Here is a 19,323-nt window from a genome sequence, read left to right as displayed (position 1 = left end):
ATATGGGCTTCCTCTCATGTGTCTGGAATTCTGTTATTGGAATATGAACAGAATCTGTACAAAAGCAGAAGCAGGCTAAGGTTAGGAGATTATGAAAACTGTTTAAACAGCATGCACTAGAACTTATTAAAGGGTGATTTCCCATGCTACATCAAGTTTTCAACAATTCTCACATTAAAAAGTCATTGCAAATTTTCTAAGAGCTTTAGGGGGTAGATTCCCTTCTGTGAGGAACATGGATTAGAGCATAGAGAGTGGCCTCTGCTGCACGCCAGATGTCAAGCAGCCAATTCTGTGACCCTGAGAAACTAGCAAAGAAAACAGGAGTTATCGAAAAATCATCCAGAATTCATGAGGAACAGATAGAAGAGTGAGTGAATAATGTTTGTAGTCACTGCTTAGCCAGCCACTCCCTCTGTTTCTAGCACTGGATCGCATGCCCCTTCCCACTGATTCACTGGTCAGTACTCAGGGAAGACAGATACAGAAGGGAGAATAAAAACAAAACAACTGAATGTTCACATGCCAGTATTCAACCTAGAGGAGAGCACTATGTCAAAACAAAACAAAGATCCTCAGTATATTGCTTAAATGAATTCAATTTGCTGAGTTGTAAAACTTGCACAAATAAGCATTTATCAAAGAAAATAATTCATTAAGCGTAATGCACTGTATTTCTCTTTAGAATAAGCACGAGATAATGTGCATCTTTTTCAACGTTTAAATTATGAAATTTCATGATTTACTTAATTTCTTCTATCCGTAACATAATATTTAGATAGATAACCATGCTGGTGCACTGGTTCTGCATTTACAAGCTATTTCAAAGAGCAATTACTCTTTCCAAGTTAATTGTTAGGAAGATATGCTAGGAAAGCAAAATAGTACTGAATGTGATTTCACGTTTTCTGCAAAATTAATCCATGTAGAGAGTAACCCCTGGAAGTCACATTAGAAATCCACTTTCCGTTCACGTGACTTAGCCTTTGGGAAGGCATGAGATGGAATGTATCTTCCTGCAAAAATACAGGTGTTGACGTGTTGCTCCAGGCAGATGTCCTAGATGCTGACAGGATTTGGGATGTGTTGTGGCCAAGTGGCAGAAATACTCCCTCACAGACAGGGCATGTGTACCAGTCACCGGCCTGGTACTTCCTGTGACAGATGGTGAAAAACCATCTGCCCATTGTGGGGATTTGCCAACAGGACAACCCAGTATGCTATTTCATGTCACTATATTTAAAAGTGAAATAACAAACATTTCTTAACATAGTTCTTTTTTTTTTTTTAAGTGAAAACTTGGAAAAAGCGGAGATATTGTACATATTTGAAGGCCTTTCTATGAACTTTAAACTGATGAGGAAAAAGGACTAAACTTCCTCTGGGATCCTCCAACTCTTTACGTGGTCACTGCTTTCCTTTTTATTAATTTCAAGACAACTGTTTGATTAAAATGGAGAATTAGTATGTTGGATTCATAATAATCACATTTAACTTATGTGACAGTTACTCTTTTGTGTCAACTTGGCTGGGCCACAGTGCTCAGATATGTGGTCAAACAGTATTTTAGATGTCTGTGTGAAGGTATTTTTGGTGGAGTTTGATATTGAAATATGTAAATCTGTGGACGCTGCGGTAAAGCTGAGTAGTGCCCTCCCTATGCGTGGGTCTCATGGCGTCTGCTGAGTCCTGATTACACCAAAGGACCGCCTCCCCGGGCATGAGCATGAGGGAGTCCTGCCGGCAAGGACCTCAGGTTGAGCTGCAACACGGCTCCAATCCCAAATCTCCAGCTTTATGGCCTTTGACCCAAATGGCAGATTTTGGTCTTTCCAGCTTCCATAATCAGGGAGTCAGTTCCTTAAAATAAATCTTTATTTATACCCACATCATATTGATTCTCTTTCTCTGGAGAGCCCTGACAAATTCAACTTGTGTTTGTAGATTAATTTCACAGTGCCATGCATTATTTTATAATCACTGTTCTTTCCAAATGTTAGTGATGGTTGATTGCTACCTGCGAGTAATGTCATGTAAAACGGCAGTTCTGGCTGCTGCTGTTGAAAACTCCAGGCCCGTTCTCCTATGCACCCGGTATCATTTTGAAAGCTTCCAAGTACCTAGAATATGCATATGCTCGCCATGCATCACAAGCTCAGCGTGGAGGGTGAGCAGCGTGGGACAGGTGGCGGAGGTGGGCCTGGGTGTCGAGCGCTCGCGTTCTCCTACCTGACTTCCAGGTCACTGGTCTGTCCACAGGACTGTGTTTTCTCTCACGTTAACTCGAATAGAAGAGTGGGATGTAAATTATTTTCTGTGGGGAGAAACCTGTGCTATTTAATCTTGGTATCTCAACCATTTTTAGAGAATTGCCTAAAGTTACTAGATTTCCTCATATGATATTTCCTTAAAATGAAATGTACCTTTCAGAAATGTTCCATAATCTCTTCAATATTATACTATTTCGTGTATTAATGAGTGCTTCAATCATGTAATTTCAGTTCTTTTCAGCTCTGGTAATGACCTTATTACCCATATTCATATTAATGGATTTCTTCCTTGTAATAATCTACTTATGAACCATTTAAACTTCAGGATATATCATATAATTTAATATGTCATTAATGCAGAGCTTCGAAGGTTTTTCATGATAAATTAATCTATTCAGCTGCACTAGTTAACTTTTTAATTAGTTCCCAAACATTTTCTACAGGAGTGACTACACAGTATACGTTTTTAGGTGCTATCACATATATTTGTTTGGAACTAGCAAAGTACTAGTTTATCTGTGTAGGTACAGAAGTAATGCTTTTCCTCAAAGAATTTGTAAAGAGCTCAACTGTGTACATGAATTTATACTAGGCACTTCCAACCAGTCACTGATAGTAGGAGAGCTAAATTGAGACTATTAATGTTCTTCCAGAATTTGTGTCACTTTTATTTAATATTATTTACTTTACTGTGTTTAAATGATATGTATAAGACAAGGTAAATAACAAAAGACAAAGGATAATTTATTGATATCTTAAGCGTGCAGTCATCACAGGATGTATGGGATTTTTAGATATCCAATTACAGTGATACCTTGGTTTTCGAACGTAATCCACGAGGTCTGAAACATTTGAAAACAGCCGACAGCTAGGCCTCAGCCTTGCACTCAGCGGAAGCCATGTGACATATTTGACTTCTGAGTCGTGTTTGAAAATCGAAGCATTTACTTCTGATTTACAGCATTTATAAACCAAAATGTTCATCAACAGAGATGTTCGAAAACTGAGGTACTACTGTACTTAACTTTGTGTGAATACACAGGACTTTGAATTTATTTGTAATTGATTTACACATTGGTAATGTAATCGTTTATATGTCTCATGACTAATTACTGTGTCTCTCCTTCCGCGCTGAGTCAGCACGGTGTCCTGGGCATGACGGAAAGGTTCAGGGAATTAGTGACATTTTCACCAAAGGTTCTTGGTCGTAGTGTCTCTGGAAGAGATACAAAAGGTTAGGCATAATGTCTTCCTCTTAGAAGAGTCAGATCTGTGTCCATTTCTCCAGCTGCAGGAAAGAAATAACACTTTTGCCCAGAGTTTGGGCTCATTGTGTAAGACAGTTTTTACCAGACGAAGACTTTCAGTGTACATCCCCTTGAAGTTCTTTTTCTGTGACAACCTGTTTCCTCACCCTTCTGGTATCCAAGTCAGTTCCGTGTCTCTGGGGTGCCCTGCCTGGTAAATTCACTGAGCTCATTTTCCTGTAGGTAATGGTTTAAACCACAGCACTGACTCTGGGTGCACGTAGCTGCTAACAGCGCGTCATCGCCAAAGTGCAGAGCCCTTGCTGGCCCGGGCCATTGGGCTTGCCATTTCTTTTCCATATTTCACTTGTTTGGGGGCTGTGCCCTAACAGCACACACCTGTGTGAAGTGTGTTTTTGAGGGTCCTTATATTTCAGATGTACTCCCCCAAACATTTACACATGGTATAGAAACAGAACAGTTGAACAACAGCATACAAGTCATAACATCCTGCAGACAGGCCAGAAACCATCACGTCACCTTAGAATCCCACGGCACGATAACCGACATTACAGGAATGTACGAATAGCTAGTTCTTAGTTGACATTTACTCTGCCAGAACCATGCATGTAGTATTGTTAAAACCTCAGCGGGTTATTGAGGAAGGGGCACATTTTTGTTACTTATTCTCCAGGAACAAGTTCAGAGCACAGCTGTATACTCAGATTCGCCTTTGTTCCACTAGAGGGTTTAGCTCTCAAAGACCTTCCGTTCTCCTTGGCGTGTCAGAGAACACAAAGAAACGCCTTCCCTATTTCCCATGTTTCAACTCAGCACAATCCTTTTCTCAGTCTCCTCTTATTTAATGTTTTCTGTATTAATCTGGTGTCTTTTATTTTTATCTCATTATAGATGAACGAGGTCAGTAGCCAGCAAATTGACAACGATCGTCCTGCAAACTGGGTATGTAACATTTCAATGTTATTTTTAATGTATTTGTGTATTTATATATTTAATGATTGGCAAACATTTTTTCTATATGTCTGGGTTATATCAATAAAGAAAAATAGATAATGATTCTCCTGAAGATTATAATCTAACAGGAGATATAAACAATGGACGAGCACATAGCAAGTAAAGAAGTGATGGAGAAGAGTGGGAGGTGACAACTGCTGGGAAAACATGTATTTAATACAATGTGTTGAACAAGTTAAGAGCGTAGGCTTACCGTTTACATGGGGTGGTCAGGCTAGGCTCAGGGACAGGTAGTATTTGAACAAAGACTTGATGGTGGCGAGGGGACTGGCCTTGTACATTTGAAGGAAGACTTGCTAAGCAGAATCTCCAGGGAGGACGAATGTCATGTGTGTCGCTGGAGCAGAGTGGGCCAGGGCGATGGTGAGAGGGGCAGCGTGTCAAAGCAGGACACGTCTGAGGAAGCACTCAGATAACTGTACAGGATATCGGCTACTGTGACTCCAAGGCAACCAGGACACACAGTCACCCAAGCTGGAGGTGGCCATACAGCTTTATCCGCTATGACAAGGAAAAGCAGAGTCATTGCTGGGTTTTTAGCAGATGGGTTACAGGACTTACTTGAGCTTTTCAAACAGCTGCCACACAGTAAATATTCTCTGAATGAATGATGGATTTCTCTGGCTGCTGTGTTGATAATAAACTAAGCGGGGAGTGGATATGAAACCAGGAGATCGGTTAGGATGCGTACAGCACAATCCAGGGCAATGGTTATAGCAGAAAAAGTTGGGAAACATGGTCACACATTGGATGTATTTTAAATCAGAGCCTACACTGTCGCCATGCGTTCACTGGAGGGAAAGACAAGAGCTGTGAATACATCCAGGTTTTAGGTCTCAGGAGGGGTTGCTATTAAACAGTGTACGAGAGAGTATAGACTCAGTAGCTTTGCTGGAGAAAGATCCGAAGTTTCATTGAAATTTATATTATGCGGCCAAGTGGGGGTGTTGAATAGACAGATTTCTGGCTGTGGCGAGACAGAGACATGTGCTGAAATCAAAAGGTAACAGTAACTTGGGTTGGCATAAACTGGCTTATAAAAGCCATGTTCCTAAATGAGGTTACTAAGGATTGTCTGTAGGTAGAGATGCGAGAAGATCAAGTGCCAAGAGCTCTTCAGAATTATTTATTCAGTAATTTTTTTTTATGCCAAAAGAAAAGAGGAAAAAAGAGCAAAAAAAAGGTATCACTTGAGAGACCACATAGGTGGGCAGAAAATCCACACAGTGCTATGTCTTGGCAGAGAAACGAAAAAAGCATCCATGTTTTCTGAGAGCACATTTGATGACCTCTTAGCTGACAAGATATTATTCCTCATAAATTCTGTAATTCTGTTTAACCACTATATGTATATAATTTATTTTAGTTGAAAAATGATTTATGGGATCAAACTTGCCTAGTTTCAGTGCTTCACCCATTCCCTCTCATATAATTATTTTTATATTGAGAAATATGGAAAGGCACACATCTAGAAAGGATGTGAACAACTATTAGAAAAAAATAAATGTCTGTATTATACAGATGAATAATTGACAGTTAAATGTGTAATTAGCTTTCAAACACCTTACTGGTAGTAAGTAGTAGGTTTGAATTCAAGTTACACAGTCTGATTCGAAGTCCAAGCTTTCTTCTTCACCAAATAGTTCTTACTAAAAATAAGTAAGTCCTGCCTCTCCTTCATCAACAAACCCTGCCCTGGTTCAGGGCTTCTGCTCTTCCCAGGAATAGTGTGTGACATGTTACTCGCCTCCAGTGCTCCACACTGTTGTCTCTCCAATTCCTCCGTCTGTATTGCACCAGGGAAATCAGCATGTGTCTATAGACTGACCGCCCTCCCATTTAAAATCCCCCTTTCCTGCAGAGTAAAGCACAACTCCGTTTATAGAGGCTAAAACTCCTTTGATGCTGCTAAATTGTAATCCCATTTTTTTCTGTTCTGTCACCAGTATTTGTATTGTGATACACTGTATTGGTTTTAGGAGTATAACATGAAGCTTTGATATATGTATGTATTGGGACTTGATCACCACAGTTAGTCTAGTAAATGTCCATCACCACAGTTACAACTTTTTTTCTGGTTTTGACAACTTTTAAAATCTACTCTCTTAGCAACTTTCAAATACATAACAGTATTGTTAACTACAGTCACCATGCTGTACATTACGTCCCAACGACTTACTTATTCACTTTAGAACTGGAAGTTTGTACCTTTGACCCCCACACACATCTTGTTGCACACTCCTGCCTCTGGAAAACCAGCAGTCTGTTCTCTGTATCTGTGAGTTCAGTGGGTTTTTTGTTTGTTTTTTGAATTCCACATAAAGTGAAATCTACAGTATTTGTCTTTCTTTCCCTGACTTATTTAACTTGCATGATGCCCTCAATGTCAATCCATGGTGTCACAAATGGCAGGATTCCCTTCTATTTTTGGGTAAATTTTGCATATATATATATATATATATATATATATATATATATATATATATATGTATATATGTACACATATATACATATATGTATACATATATATATTAGGTTAGTGTGAAAGTACTTGCCATTTAAAAGGTTAAAAATAATTGTACAAACTGCAGTTACTTTTGCACCAACCTAATACACACAATCACATTTTCTTTATCCATTTATCCATCGATGGACACTTAGGTTGCTTCCATATCTTAGCTATTATAAACATGTTGCAGTGAACAGAGGGGTGTATATATATTACATATTCTCAAATTTGTGTTTTCGTATCCTTTAATACCCAGAAGTGGAATTCCTGGATCACATGGTAGTTTTATTTGTAGTATTTTCTTTGAGAAACCTTCACACTGTTTTCCATAATAGATGCACCGATTATATTCCCACCTACAAAGCACAGAGGTTCCCTTCTCTCCAACCTCTCCAACACTTGTGTTTCCCCCAAAATAAGATCAGGTCTTATATTAATTTTTGCTCCAAAAGACACATTAGGACTTATGTTCAGGGGATGTCATCCTGAAAAATCATGCTAGGGCTTGTTTTCTGGTTAGGTCTTGTGTTCGGGGAAATATGGTATTTCTTGTCTTTGTGAAAAATAACCCTTCTAACAGGTGTGAGGACATGTCACTGTGGCTTGGATTTGAATTTCCTTGACGATTAGTGATGCTGAGCATAGTTTCATGTACCTGTTGGCTATTTCTGTATGTTCTTTGGAAAAGTGTCTGTTCAGATCATCCTTGTCAGGAGTCCCAAGTGTGGCGTGCAGTGGTGTGTTCTGTATCAGAGACACACAGCTGTTTACTTTGGGCCGAGCCTTTGGTGGCAGATGCATCGCGTGTTGGATGCAATGACGGATCCGGGTGGTGATGGTGCAGGTTTAGTCAACAGCTCGACTCCATTAGGTTTTATCAGAGAACTGGCCCTCACTGTGGGCACCCACATGGATACCCAGTTGGCCACTACCATGTCTCCATAGGTTGCAGGCCCAAAGAAGGGTATCTTTGATTTTCCACTGTTAGTCTTCAAGCTGGCAGAACAAATGCCAATTCCATTGATGATAGCTTAAGATTCAATGGAAATCTGGCGTCTTCTACTTGAAATATTGTCTAAGGTAGGGCATCCAACGTTTTCTATCCAGGGCCTCATGGTGAATATTGTAAGCTTTGTGGGCTATTAATGATCCCTGTCAAGTATTTGCGTGTCTAACATTCTTCAAACAACCCTTTGAAATGTACTCAGACATTTCAAACTCAGTTCTTCAAACTCAGACACTCTCAGTTTGCTGGCTGTCCTCACAGAAATGGGCTGAGGGCTGTAGTTGTCTCAGCCTGGACGAAGGTGTGTTCCTCACTTCAGTGCAGCCTCTTGTGCTAAGTGGCCATTCCTGTAGCTCGCTTCCCAGAATTGTAGTTGGGCGGGATCTAATCCCCAGCAAACCAGGCCCAGGCATGAGGGGAACCGGTGTGAATCAAGATACCCATTGAGCCAGCAGGTTTGCTTCAGAGAGCAAAGTGGGAGAGCACGATTTTTCTACAAGAGATAGCTGCTGCTTTCCGTGCAAAAGGAGAAGGTGCCGCGGCTGATCTGCCACACCCTCAAATATGCTTTTCCACTAACTTGTGAGGCCACTGGGCTCTTCCTTTGTAAGCTGTGAAGTCCAACTCGAGGTCCGAACGGACCTGACTGTAATGGGGAAGTCAGGCCAGAGAGTAACAAGACCTCCACGGCCATGCACACGGTGTTTCAAAAACAGATCTAAGAGGTAGATGCAGAGCTACCATTTGTTTCTTAAAGGATACAGTTGCCCGATTATTGTCAGATTCTGTGTTTCTGAATACTTCTTATTGCTAACTCAAAGTCAACGCTCGTTACTCTTTTCTGGTCCTCCGCAGACCAGGGCAGAACTGGCGAAATATTTGAGCCACCGAATGAACAGCACAGGATGGCCTCTTCGAGGGATGAAGAGTACCTTCATGGCCAGGCTGGAATGGAGGTACTCTGCATCCCTCGAAGAGGGTGACCTTGGGGTCAGATCTCATCGCTGATACTTAATAACTCGGTTTATTCCCTCTCAGCTCTGACTGTACCTTCTCTGCGTACTCAGTGATAAGTAATTCCTTTTAGCTTTTCCTTTCAAGTGAGCACAATGTTCAGTTGCCTCAGGAGAGGGCGGAGGAGGAAGAGGCTTCCCTCCGTTTTTGGCATGGGAGGGGTCAGCGGTGTGGGTGTGGAGACACGCAGTGGAGCCTGCCCCCGCCACCGGCCCAGGACGCGCTGGCTCTGTGACCGTGCACACTGGTTGATGATAATCTTTCTGCAGCTCTCTCCACGTGGAAACCTTTTGTGTACCCAGAGGTCCCACACTGAGTAGTCAAACCTGCGTCCCCAGCCCGGCTCTCCCTCCCTTCAAACCCTGTGTGCTCCAAAGACCTCCTGTCTCCCTACATGCTCGGACTTGCCCTGGACCCCCGCCACTGTGGACACTGCTCTGCTGCCCCCAGCCTGCACTCCAGACCACCTGTTGCCTAGCGACACCAGCCAGCGCCTCTGTTCACCAATGACCAAAACGAAACACGTTTTCTGAGCTCCTGCCAAGTTCGCCCTTCCTGGGATTCTGTCCTCAGCCCCATGGTAGCATAGCCTTTCCTTATAGCTTATCCGTTTTATCATAATTAATAATGCTTTATGAAACTCCTCTGTATAACCTACAAAAAGACAAGGAGAGGAAAAAAAGAAAAAGAAAGGGGAAGAAACGACTAAATCAGGGTGAACCAGGAAAGGAGCATAAGAAGCCAGAAGATTGAGGGATTCCAGAAAGCTCTGCCGTGTGAGGACCTGGGACAGCAACAGGTCCGCGGAATCTGGTCAGGATCGAAGTCTCGGTCTGAAATCATGTGTTCAGCCAGCACTGGCGGAGCGCACCGCCGCATTCGGTGTCTGGTGTGGGCATTCTCCTTACACTATTAGGTTTCAGTGTTTCTGCCTTTAAAAAACCTGTGTTGGTCTTTTGTTTTCTGTGATCCCTTAGTGGCCTGACATCCGCACCTCATAAATTCTGTGCGGGAGCGCTAGAAAGCGCAGTCGTCACATAGCGGGACTGCGCAGTACCCTGCCATGGGCAGTTATCATGCCCCCAGTGAGAGCGCAGCCGTGACAATAGGCTATTTCATGTGCTCGCTTCTGGAAACCGTACAGTAGTATGAATGCTGTCTACTCGACATCTGTAGGTCGGCAAAAAAATACTCCCTTTAGGATTCTGATGAGAAGGATGACTTCGCTGAAGTTAGTCACTGGTCTCGCTGGTGTATTGCAGAGGCTGAGGAACGCTTCCACGAAGGAGGGCGTTCTCTGTGCTGGAGGAGAGGGGGCGCCAGAGGCGTTCTCTGTGCAGGAGGAGAGGGGGCGCCAGAGCACATTCTCTCTGCGGGAGGAGAGGGGGCGCCAGAGGCGTTCTCTGTGTGGGAGGAGAGGGGGCGCCAGAGGCGTTCTCCGTGCGGGAGGAGAGGGGGCGCCAGAGGCGTTCTCCGTGCGGGACGAGAGGGGGCGCCAGAGCGCGTTCTCCGTGCGGGAGGAGAGGGGGCGCCAGAGCGCGTTCTCCGTGCGGGAGGAGAGGGGGCGCCAGAGCGCGTTCTCCGTGCGGGAGGAGAGGGGGCGCCAGAGCGCGTTCTCCGTGCGGGAGGAGAGGGGGCGCCAGAGCGCGTTCTCCGTGCGGGAGGAGAGGGGGCGCCAGAGATGTTCTCCGTGCGGGAGGAGAGGGGGCGCCAGAGCGCGTTCTCCGTGCGGGACGAGAGGGGGCGCCAGAGCGCGTTCTCCGTGCGGGACGAGAGGGGGCGCCAGAGCGCGTTCTCCGTGCGGGACGAGAGGGGGCGCCAGAGCGCGTTCTCCGTGCGGGACGAGAGGGGGCGCCAGAGCGCGTTCTCCGTGCGGGACGAGAGGGGGCGCCAGAGGCGTTCTCCGTGCGGGACGAGAGGGGGCGCCAGAGGCGTTCTCCGTGCGGGACGAGAGGGGGCGCCAGAGGCGTTCTCCGTGCGGGACGAGAGGGGGCGCCAGAGGCGTTCTCCGTGCGGGACGAGAGGGGGCGCCAGAGCACTTCTCCGTGCGGGACGAGAGGGGGCGCCAGAGGCGTTCTCCGTGCGGGACGAGAGGGGGCGCCAGAGGCGTTCTCCGTGCGGGACGAGAGGGGGCGCCAGAGCACATTCTCCGTGCGGGAGGAGAGGGGGCGCCAGAGCGCGTTCTCCGTGTGGGAGGAGAGGGGGCGCCAGAGGCGTTCTCCGTGTGGGAGGAGAGGGGGCGCCAGAGCACATTCTCTGTGCGGGACGAGAGGGGGCGCCAGAAGGGTTCTCTGTGGGGAGGAGAGGGGGCGCCAGAGGCCCTCCTAAATAGTGTGTGTGCTTCCTCCTGCTGTGATACTGGAGTCGTCATTTCACTGGGGGCTGGTAAATGTCCAGTCCACGTTGAAGTGCTGAATTGCCACTTCTGTTCCATCGTCTGTACAGTTGTGGGGAGGAAATGATTAATGTGATCTCCAGTGTCATGAACATATGGTCCTGTAACCAGGCTCAGGGTTATTTAGTGTAAAGGGAGAAGGGAAAACTCCTGAACGTGCAGGTAGACCTCCTTCTGGCCCTGAGGGAAGGGGCTTCCTTGAATCTTTGTTTCTGCTTTTAGGTGGGTTGAAAAGAATAGAAAAACCAGCAGAACACCCAGGCTAACCATTGATTAGTAAGGAAAAATAAAGGGAAGTTATAAAGCTAATTTACCCTTTATTGTTTATTTTAATTTTAATCTAGATAATGTGTATTCCTACCTTCTCTCTATTGTTTTCAATTTTCTCTTTTTAATTTGTACTTTGGTATTGTGCAGCTCTTTCATTATGATTCTGTTCTTTCTTCTCTTTAAACGTTTTATAGGACTTCTTCAGAGTCTCCCTTACATGACAGGTCCTCTGCTTTGGTCACAGTTCCTCCTGTTGCGTAGGCTGACTCTTCTTCTTGAGAGCTCCCTTGGTTGTGTTTTCTCCAGGGGTTCTTCCTCTGGAGTCCCCTGCCCCGGGGTTGTGACATTGTTTCATTTGCTTCTGCTGAATCCTGAAGATTCATGTCACTGGACCTCATTTGAATGTCTTGGCTTAGGTCCTCGCAGCAGCTCACAGATGATGTGGATGTGAATTCCGTTCTCACGCACACTGGCATCTGCTGAGACAGTCACTCCACTCTGGGCTCCAGGTGAATGGCTTACGTCAATGTCTTTTCTTGAGTGGGCACAGTTTTTCCTAGTTCATTTTTTTTTTTTAATTTATTGGGGTGACAATTGTTAGTAAAATTACATCAATTTCAGGTGTACAATTCTGTATTACATCATCTATAAATCCCATTGTGTGTTCACCACCTAGAGTCAGTTCTCCTTCCATCACCATATATTTGATCCCCCTTGCCCTCATCTCTCACCCCCCACCCCCCTTACCCTCTGGTAACCACTAAACTATTGTCTGTGTCTATGAGTTCTTAGTTCATTTGTAATGAATGGATATGTCCCGTTTGGAGCTACTGGCTCCCTGCTGTGGGGTCAGTTCCAGCTTCCAGAATTCACATGAGCTCAAGCTAGGCCTCTTCTCCTGGAGATGTGAAAACCTAATCTCCTTGGATAGTTTTTTTCTTTTTTTTTTCTTTTTTTTTTTCACTGTTTCAATCTGGAATATGAGAGGAAACTTTGAATTTTCTTGTGATGTTATCATAACACATGACGTACTCCACTGGACCCAGTACCTTACAAGTCACCACATGAAACTCTTCCTTTCCACATAGGCTTTGCATGACTTTTTTTTTTATTTGTGTAGTATTTTTTTAAATTAGTTTCTTTCTTTAGAAAGCATCTGTGAGTATAAATTCAAAATATTAGGGTTTTAGTTTTCCATCATTTCTTGTGTTTCTATCTGGAAGTGGAGCATTTTGGATTAAAACTTGCAACCAGACTGCTGGGGATCTCCAACCTCACTAAATATTCAATCTTGAAGGTGTTTTAATGTGGAAGGCAACGGAAAAAAGACGAAAGTTAGCCAAGGCATGGAAAAAAGTTATATATGTACAAATGTACAATTAAGCCTAAAAGCATGGTATATGATGTTAAATGTAAATAATTGAATGTTTAAAACAAAGGCCACCAGCATTTTCCTCCCTTGTTCTTTTATCCTATATCACCTCAAAATTTATGACACAAATGAACTAAACATTCAGCTTCCTTCTATATATATATTTTTTTCTTCTTGATGATCTCTTTGTCTTTTTTGCTTGCCTAGCATTAGGGAATGCCCGTGTAACCCAATGTAAAGAAAATCAATGATTCCAGATTGCTCATTTTTTAAAGCAATATAAGTTTTGGAAACTAATCAAGGAAGTAAATCATGAAGGAATAAATATTTAACAACTATTCATCACACTAAGAATTTAAAGTACAAGTTATTAGCCTTAATTTCCATATCACCTTATTGATTCCTTAAATGCAATATCTAGCTTGTCTTAAGAGTGCTATAAATAACGTATTGCAAAAGTCTTACAATATCAATATTCATTTATTTTTTATTGATTAGTTGTCACTATTTAGTTCTGGAACCAAATTAACATATGCATGGTAGTACTTTAAATTCAAGAATTCAAAATTATTTTTGTGAAATACAGTAATAATTGTTTTCATAGCCTAGGGGAACAAACTTCATAATCACAATTAAAAATACAGTGTATCTCTACTATCCCCATGAAGTCTTTAAAAAATCAAATGTGTCATAGTGATTGCATTTCAACTTATTCTTTTTAATTTTAATCCACTCTACTAATTCCATGTAAAATATTCGATGGACTCAAACACACTGTTTTTGTACAGTAACAGTCACCTCCCTCAGTAAGAAGTCACTTCCATAAGCGGGCAGTTTAAGATCGTAGTTGGCTGTACTGTTCTCTGCAGACACGAGAGTGGCATGTGTGTGCCACATGGGGACAGAGCCTGCCTCTCCAGACGGGGTCCTCTGCTCCCCTCCTGCTGTGACACTGAGGAGCAGCTGTTTCTCCCAAAATAGATGAAAGCTTTTCTTGCTAAGACTTTTCCTCTTTTCCAAAGCCTTGCACTGGACTCTCATTGTGCTTTGCATACAGAGACCACACTGATTTAGCTCTCCTCAGTTACTCTCTCGCTGGGTCACCTAATGTGGCAATACAGTGCCTGAGCGACCTGGGCAGCGTTCAGACACACCTGTCCGGTAGGCGGTTGTTGGTTCCCGATCTGGGTGAAACTTGGACCCTAAAGCCCGGGAGGGTCAGGGAGAAACTCCGGAACTGCGTTCGTTACTGTGCTGTGGGATTGAATTCATGCTAGCCGCGTACCCAAACTGTGAACTCTTTGGATAGTTGTTTGTTTTTCACTGTTTCAATCTGGAATGTGAGAGGAAACTTCGAATTTTCTTGTGATGTTATCATAAGACACGATGTCCAGGATGCCAAGCGCTTACTTCTTCCCTGGAGCATGACTGTGACGTCAGTTCCGGACACTCTGGCGACCAGGACCGCAGTCCTTGCTTCCCAGGCGGGGACCTGTGACGTGGCTGGAACCATTTCAATCACCAGCTGACACAGCGGAGAGTCTCGGTGTTCCAGTCCAGGGCCCCGGTGCCCAATGAGCGCCGGCATCCGGGGAGCAGCGTGTGCTCAGTGGGCGTGGGGACCCCGCAGGCGGGGCTCAGACACCCAGCCCCGCGCCCACGGGTGTGGTTCTGGGAGCTGCGCGCCTTCTAACCCGTCAACCAGTTCCACGTGTGCAGTGTGGCTGGGTCAGCGACTCGCGGGGCTTTCAGACCAGGCGCCAGAATGGCCCCAAGAATGAGAACCCGCCCTCAGGCCCTCAGGGGGGAATAACACCCTAAATCCCACTTGGCACGTGGAGCTGATGGTGCAGTGACATGTGCTGGTGACGTCCCTAATGTTGCCGAAGGCAGCTGCGCGGTGCTTAGTTCCTGAGTTCGCCCCGGCGTTCATGGTGATCAGAGGCCGCCAGTCCTCCACTGAGCAACACCTTGCTTTGAGATGCTTCTTCATTCTATTTGGCTAAAGCTGTGTTTTTGCATAGGACTCGCTTCCTATATTTCCGTGGATGATTTACTTCTGAGGTGGCTTAGAAGGACAGTTTCACATGCTGTCCCATGTAAGAACTCAGCCACTGATCAGCTTCTGTAGGCTTTTGTGAGGGACAATGACCTGTAGAAATGTGTCCTCTCAGGATCTTACCTAATTTGCTTCAAAAAACCTATACCTTAGGGCTTAATTACGTTATTTGTGTTATCTGAGTTTAGAAAGGAAAATGTACTCGAAGTGTCTTTATCACTTTATTCAGAAATATTTTTGACTTGCAGTTTTGAAAATAGCAATGAGTAGATTTAAAAATAAGTGATCAAATTCTTGATTATTTTCCTCTTCATGTATTTGAATAGGAATGCTGATTATCCAGATATCTGTTGGTTTTAAGCATCAGTACAAGGCAAGAAACAGAACTTCATTAACAGCATACTTTTAGAAATGAACAATTACATTTATTCTAAGGCAGTTTCATATCTATTACATAGCTTGACAACTGACTAGCCAATTTTCTTCTTACAGATTCAACACAGTTTACTTAAATTTTGACAGACTATTTCTGTTTTATACAAGAGAATTTTGTTATCTTCTTCATCAATATGTGCTCTCAACCTTAGTCTAAATACTGCATTTTATTCTGGATATAATAGAAAATATTTAGTTAGAATTTATAGTTCAATTCTGTTCCATTCATCATCATTAAAGTAAAATTTTCTAGTTGGCAGACATTAAATTGGCAGAATAAAACACCTTAGATTTTGAATCTTACTTGCAATTGATTCAAATATTGTTAATCTGAAACCATATTGTTAGCAGTTTAAAATCAATGCACAATAACATCCCAGAAAACCTATTATGCTGGGAGAGTATATTTTTCAAAATAAGATTCAGTTAACATGTTACAAAAAGAAAATTTGTCAGTGCTCGCAAAATGGTTTAAAGAAATACAAGCGACTTTTTGGCTTACTTAAAGATTAAGTTTATGACATTTTGTTATTAAAATCTAGAAGAGATTAAAAATAGCCAATGAGATTGATGTGAAATTTAAATAAGCGAACCCATTCTTAAGTCAGAAAAAACAATATTACAATTGAAATAGACCCTAATTCCTACTCTGTATCATGGGTAACTTGTTAAAGCAAAAAGCAAGCAAGCAAACAAAACTACAAATGGACTTCTAAATCATTCTGGCACGATGTTCTCATCTACTGCAATGTAGTTTGATGTTAAACATCATGTAGAAATCACTTCAGAATGTGAATATTATCATCAAAGAAATAGAAAGTAGAAAGAACTTCAAATGTTAAATGAACTCATTTTTTCCAAGGATGAACTAGAGAAATTTCACCTTAATCATTATAAAATATAAGCTCAAATTGATTTCACATACACACTTCTCACTTTAAAAACACATGAATGCAGTACCCATCTTTAGTAAGAATTCTCAGATATTTCTGGAGAGGTATGGTTTGTAGGATGTTGACAAGCTGAGTATACACTGTTTACTATGTGTCAATGCTGAAAATTCACATCAAAGCAATTTTCAGAGTCTATTCAACTATTAGAGAGGAGATGCTACCAAGTCATCAAATGATTTCCAGACAGAATTGCCCTCTACTCATTCCGACCTGTGCTTGTAAATGGTGTGACGGCACATGGACAGGCAGGGCCAGCCACGACGATAAGGCCGTGGTGCCATCCACGTACTTCCGGGTTCTCAAATGTAGTTTCTTTTTACTCTGTTTCTAATCTGTTAGCATCATTGAAAAACCATCACCATATTGAATGGGATGATATTTTATTACATATTTATGTTAAACCAATGTACAAATTGGCATTTCAGTTCAAAATCAGTGATTCATAAGTAATGATTTCATAAGTAATAATTGCAAACGTAAAACTTCATTTACTCATAGGAATATATTGAAAATACTAGAGGTGCTAGACCATCTCAAAAACATATTCTTTTTAACCCTTTAATGAGCATGATGTACACATTATACTCTTAAGACCATTTTAGTTATAATTTATCATAATTTAACAATGCACATTATTTATCATATTAGTGTTAATAAATACATATAAAAGCCACGGATACCTCGAGTTGACTCTCAGAAGGCGCTTGTATTGCATGTCCCTGGATTTTCTACTAGAGACGTAATGAACTTATGTGTGGGTGACAGCACTGCTCTATGTTCACCCAATGACATTTCAAGGTCCTTATATTTGTATTTTAGAGCATTGTAAGATGCTTGGTGTATAACAAGACCTCAAAAAAAGTTTTTGGAAATGAAATGATGGGGGGAAAAAATCAGTCAATTACTTAATCAATTTTTCAGGTTTATGTTAGGTGGTTTACCCCCAAATCTATGCAGAGGCTTTAAAATCTACCGTTTAATTTTTGTCTTGTGTTTTAGCATGCCCTTTAGCATAAAATACCCATTCATGTCACTTACCGATGAAATCCCTCCCGTTCCTCCCGTGGTTACTAGTTGTGCCATTGTCTGACTGGTCTCCTGGTTAAGAACTCGTGTGGAGGACTCCTCCACTGTGTCCATCGGTGGGGCGTCACCAAACGTAGCTTGATTGTCCATGCAGCGTGTTTCCTGTACATTATGCCAACTTCCATTCTGTCTGCTACTTTCCTTAATCATCCACTGAACTACTTGAATCATCTTCTACTCACCTGTGGTCCAGACCATAAAACAGCACCTTTACTCAGAGTTCTAATCGTACTTTCTGACTTTTTTAAACATTGTTTTCAGTCTCTTCTGTAACCTCATTCACATTCTTCAGTGGGCCACAGGGCTGCCTTAAGCACTTCCTGTGTGAAGAGTAAGGTGGGGGAGGAGACCGTGAGGTGGGAGAAAGCTGTCTTCTCTAGATGTGTTAGAGCAAGGCCCTGCTTGGTTAGCACTGAGTACAATGGCCCCTTCCTCAGGGCTCATGAGTCATCACAACCCCTCAGCCCCCCCATGTTTGACAAGCCACCCCACCTAGTGACTCCTGCAGGGCAAACCTACCCCCGCCACCCCGAGGCCCAGTTACCATGGCCCCTCCCATCTCCACTGGCGTTCCTGAAGCTTGTTTTTTTTTATAATATATTTGTCACGATCATAGCGTAGCCTCCTCCCCAGCCTTCTGGGCTGTCGCTTGACTACAGAGACTATCCCCTGCTCTTCCTTGAAAGATTCCTGCTGCTTCGATTGTCACCATAGACAGTTTCTCCTCCAGCTGCCCTCTCCTCTGTTCCCCTTCTCCTCATTTCTTACTGTGGGTTTCGTTCCCTGTTCTGTGTTGGATCGATTTTAGCACACTGTCCACCTCCAAATTTCTTCCCAATTTCCAAACACGTGTATTTCAAATGTTTCATAAACAAGCCATTCAGCACTTTCCGACTGGCTGGGATCAATTCTGAGGGAGCCCTGGTGTCCCGAGCCCGGTTGTGCGACTTCCAAAGTCAGAGCCGATGGGACCCAATGGGCGGTATGTCCTGTTTCTCAGGAGGAAAAGACTGGTTTCCACGTCCCGAGTCACATCTTTAGCACATTGCTCACAAAGCCCATCCATGGTTCCAGCAATGGGTAATAATTTTATCAAGAGATGTTTTTGATGCTGTCAGTTTTAGTGCCTTTATTATGACACGTCATAAATGATTCATGAGCTGTCTGAAGAACTAGCCATTAAACAATGATTTGTTATTTTCTGTAGAAGTAGCCTTATTATTGATTCACTGCTTCGCAAGAGAAAGATGATGGAAATTGATCTGATCTCATTACAGTACTACTCTGAAAATCACAGACGATCACTTTATAGTTTAGCACTTTATAAAATCAAATTCTTCGCTTATGCTTGTGGTGAAGGGGAGAGGGTCCACAGAATTGGTAAGATGGCTTTTAAAAGTTTTCATTGGGTCAATGCAAATTGTCATTTTCTTAGTTTACTAGATTATCTCAAATGATGATATCATCTATTGGCACAACAGTTTCTGGCAATTTACATTGATTTTTTTTTTTTTTTTTTGCATAATAGCAATTTTACTATTAATAGCAAAGATCTTTACAGCCCTTAATCATTTTCAGAGGAGTTCAATATAATTCATCTCATTTTTTTGTATAATAAAATATGCTGTACAATTAGCATCATTATACACATATGGAGATGGTTGTTTGTACT

General features: G+C 42.7%; 1 long non-coding RNA gene across 1 annotated transcript in view; it reads left to right on the top strand.

The window, feature by feature from the left end:
* LOC141572839 (uncharacterized) overlaps positions 1-19,323 on the top strand; it is a 173,729-nt gene that overhangs the window by 36,071 nt on the left and 118,335 nt on the right. Inside the window, exon 2 of the long non-coding RNA XR_012498332.1 lies at positions 4,430-4,480. This is a non-coding gene — a long non-coding RNA (uncharacterized LOC141572839). The remainder of the gene's footprint in view (positions 1-4,429; positions 4,481-19,323) is intronic.

The sequence above is a fragment of the Rhinolophus sinicus genome, linkage group LG07 (genome assembly GCF_036562045.2).
Source record: "Rhinolophus sinicus isolate RSC01 linkage group LG07, ASM3656204v1, whole genome shotgun sequence".
Classification (NCBI taxonomy): domain Eukaryota; kingdom Metazoa; phylum Chordata; class Mammalia; order Chiroptera; family Rhinolophidae; genus Rhinolophus; species Rhinolophus sinicus.
This window is presented reverse-complemented; position numbering and strand designations above follow the sequence as displayed.